This window comes from Schistocerca serialis, chromosome 5, assembly GCF_023864345.2.
Source record: "Schistocerca serialis cubense isolate TAMUIC-IGC-003099 chromosome 5, iqSchSeri2.2, whole genome shotgun sequence".
Classification (NCBI taxonomy): Eukaryota; Metazoa; Arthropoda; class Insecta; order Orthoptera; family Acrididae; genus Schistocerca; species Schistocerca serialis.
The window spans coordinates 20,170,775-20,174,642 of NC_064642.1; the positions used below are offsets into that span (position 1 = coordinate 20,170,775).

The 3,868-nt window shown below is 37.8% G+C and overlaps 1 non-coding gene across 1 annotated transcript; it reads left to right on the forward strand.

The window, feature by feature from the left end:
• The first annotated feature begins 412 nt into the window (after nucleotides 1-412).
• Trnas-cga (transfer RNA serine (anticodon CGA)) lies at nucleotides 413-487 on the forward strand. The gene has a single exon. It is a non-coding gene; the product is annotated as a tRNA-Ser (tRNA).
• Nucleotides 488-3,868: the final 3,381 nt, after the last annotated feature.

Below are 3,868 nucleotides of genomic sequence, written 5' to 3' on the forward strand. Positions count from 1 at the left end.
GGTTAAGGTGCTTCACACTAATCTGTTCCTAATTTATTTTACGCAAATACAGACACTCCAAAGTGATTTATTTATTGAGTACTTGAGTATAGAAAGATTTAACAATACCAAAGATAAAATTCCAAAATGAGATTTTCACTCTGCAGCGGAGTGTGCGCTGATATGAAACTTCCTGGCAGATTAAAATTGTGTGCCCGACCGAGACTCGAACTCGGGACCTTTGCCTTTCGCGGGCAAGTGCTCTACCAACTGAGCTACCGAAGCACGACTCACGCCTGGTACTCACAGCTTTACTTCTGCCAGTACCTCGTCTCCTACCTTCCAAACTTTCGCAGGAGAGCTTCTGTAAAGTTTGGAAGGTAGGAGACGAGGTACTGGCAGAAGTAAAGCTGTGAGTACCGGGCGTGAGTCGTGCTTCGGTAGCTCAGTTGGTAGAGCACTTGCCCGCGAAAGGCAAAGGTCCCGAGTTCGAGTCTCGGTCGGGCATACAGTTTTAATCTGCCAGGAAGTTTCAAAGATAAAATTTCTTACCCGTGGAATGAAATTGTAGGGAATATGTTGTACATAGCCTCAAGTGATCTTACGTTGTGTTTTTATCAGCACAAGTGTACTCACACCTATTGTTCAGTGACCCGTACCTACGCACTATATGTACACACGTAAATGACACTACACTGACGCTATAACGGATCTATACACCCAAAATTACGTGAAAAGTCACTACAGAGTGTCGTGGGCTCCACTGGTTTTTCACCCCATCCCCACTTCTTTGGTAGGTAGGTGGTTATTAACGCCATTGTGATCCTTTTCAGACATTAAGTGATATGTGTACCACGTTTGATTGAAATCGGTTCAGTGTTTTAGGAGGAGGTGTAGAACACACAGACATACACCTATACTAAGCATATAAAAACAAATTGTAGTTTGTCGTTGTCACAAAAAATCTCGAAAAGTTCCTGACCGATATACTTCCAGTTTAAAATGATACTGTAATAAACGGTCGGACAGCACAGGCTACACCTTTTCATTTTATTTGAAGTATAAATATATCTATATTGTATAAAAGCGAAAAGCTTTAAGCAAAAATTTCGGTAAGTTTTTTCCTGATTTATTGATGATATTTACACAATACTTAAATAAACGTTCGGATGGACACAGGCTATAAATTTTTTTAATAAGTGTATATATATATAATATTGATACTTCTATACTAAGACAAATCATTTTTTAACATTGTTACAAAAATCCCAAATAGTTCATGAATGATTTACTGAAAATTTTACATGGTATACTAGTAAACGTTCGGATGGACATAGGCTAAACATTTTTAAATCTATGGTATATAAATATGTATACGCTACATAAGTGGGTAAGGTTGTTAACAAAAATATCGAAAAATACTTGACGAAATAGCTTCAGATTTTAAACGATACTCTAATGAATGCACAGACGGATATGTGCTACTTTTTTAAAAGCATATGTGGTATATAAATATGTGTATCCATATAAAATAGAAACGTTGTTGGCAAAATTCCCCAAAAGCTCTTGACTGCTTTACTTGAAATTTTTCGCAATAGTCTAAGAAACATTCGGACAGATATAGGCTAAATACATTTTAATATATACAGTATATGAATCTATGTCACTATAGAAAGACAAGTCGTTGTTTAAAATTGTTACCTAAAGTATCGAAAAGTACTTGACTGATTTACTGCAAATTTTTGACTGTACTCTACTAAAGGCTCGGATGTAAGTAAGCTATATATTTTTAATATATGTGGCATATAGATATATATTTAAATTTATAAAGAGGAAACGTTGTTAGCAAAAATCTGGAAAATTTCTTGATCGATTTACTTCAGATTTTTACTCAATACTCGAATAAACTCTCTGGCAGACATAGGCTACATATTTTTCAATGTATACAGAAAAGTGCTTGACCGATTTAGTTCAAACTTCTACATGCTACTGTAATATATTTTCAGACGGAAATAGGCAAAATATTTCTTCAATAAACGTGTATATAAGTGTACATATGATATATGAAGCGAAAACGTTGTTAGAAAAAAGCTCAAAATGTTCATGACCTATTAACTTCAAATTTTTACACGATACTGTAATAAACGTTTGAACGGACATACACTACATAATATTAATATACGGTACGTAAATATACTTTTCATACACAAAGGAGAAGAGTTGTCAGTAAATGTCTATGTGGTACATAAAAACACATGTAATACATAAAGGAGAAAAGTTGTCAGTAAATATCTCGAAAAGTTCTTTTTCACTGTAATAAACTTTCGTATGGACATAGACTACTAACTTGTTAAATATATTTGGTATATAAATATATGTTTAATGCATAAGAGAGAAGGTTGTTAGCAAAAATTTCGAAAAATTCTTGACCAATCTATTCCAGATTTTTACACTATGCTCTAATGAATATTCGGACAGGCATTGGCTGAATATTCTTTAAATATATGTGATATATAAATATTTATGTATCAAGGGGAACATTTGTTAGCGAAAATCACCGTTTATTAAGTTCAGACAGAAGAAATAAAAACTTTGTTTGCTGATGATATTGTAATTCTGTCAGAGACGACAGAGTAACTGGAAGAGCGTTTGAACTGAATAGAAGATGTCTTGAAAAGAGGTTATAAAATGCTTCATCGGTTCACGGGCGTCGCGTCGGATAATGTTGTGGAAGCTGCATAATGTTTCAACGAGACAGTGCTCGTCATCTTCAGGTGCTTACTGACGTTTTACTGCAGTGGGTCGGCAACATTTACGCTGACTCGCGCAGGCGCCGACGGGTGGGGCTCTAACGTCATAGTAGACTAATCATAGAGCACGGCGACACCCAGTGCCCCCTGCCGGAGAAGCGGGCCGCGGCCTTCGCGCGAGCGACGCGGCAAAAGCGCGGCTACAAATGGCGAAACAGAGAGCACGCGGGCACAGTCCAGTTTAACTGCGCTGACTCCGATTCTTCTTCTGTGTCGACTCGGATTCGTTTGTGTGCGTCGGATAATGTCTTAGTACCGTCAGTTCTGGTTCCCATGCGTTGCCACGTTGGAAATCTGTGCGTCTCTTTATCAGGTTGTTACTTATACGTATTTCGACTGCTTATTTAATGATGGAGTCCCACTACGTGGAAGCGGACGAAAGGATCTTCGTCTTTCCGAAGTTCACGCTACGTCCCGTATCAAGAGAGTGTTCAGCAACAGCAGACTTCTCTGCCTGACCCAATGTGGTGTGACGTGTATGTTCAACGCATCTATTCCTAACAGTGCGACACATCTGACCAATGTATGATTTACCACACTGGCGCGGGATTATGTATATATCTGATCTCCTTAGACCCAGCCTGTCTTCAATGGAACCCAGCATAGTATACAATTACGTCGGAGGGCGGATGACACATTTTATTTGATCCTTTTTGAACAGCCTGTCACTCTTAAAGGACACACCACCAAGATTACGGTATATTGATAATTTTTACTTATGGACCGTCTGACAGCAACTGAATAAAACACAATTTTAGTGCCATACGCGTTTCGCCTTTATTTTCTGCAAGGCATCGTCAGTGGCCTGGAATATGTACATATGTTAGCTATTTAATTTAAATTTTTGTCACTGTGCCTATAGGTTATAAACAGTTCTGGTGGTTGGTATGTCCTATTAAGTAGTAATGTTTTGAACTGTACTTACAGGTTACGTGGTCAATTTCTTACATATTACGCTCCTGTTGCATTTTTGGTGTTGTTCTTCTTCTTATGAACGCCAATTTGCGGTTTTTTCCCACATTCCACAGCACTATGAACTGAACGCTTGTTTTAATGCAATTTTTTGGTTTCTGTTGCCG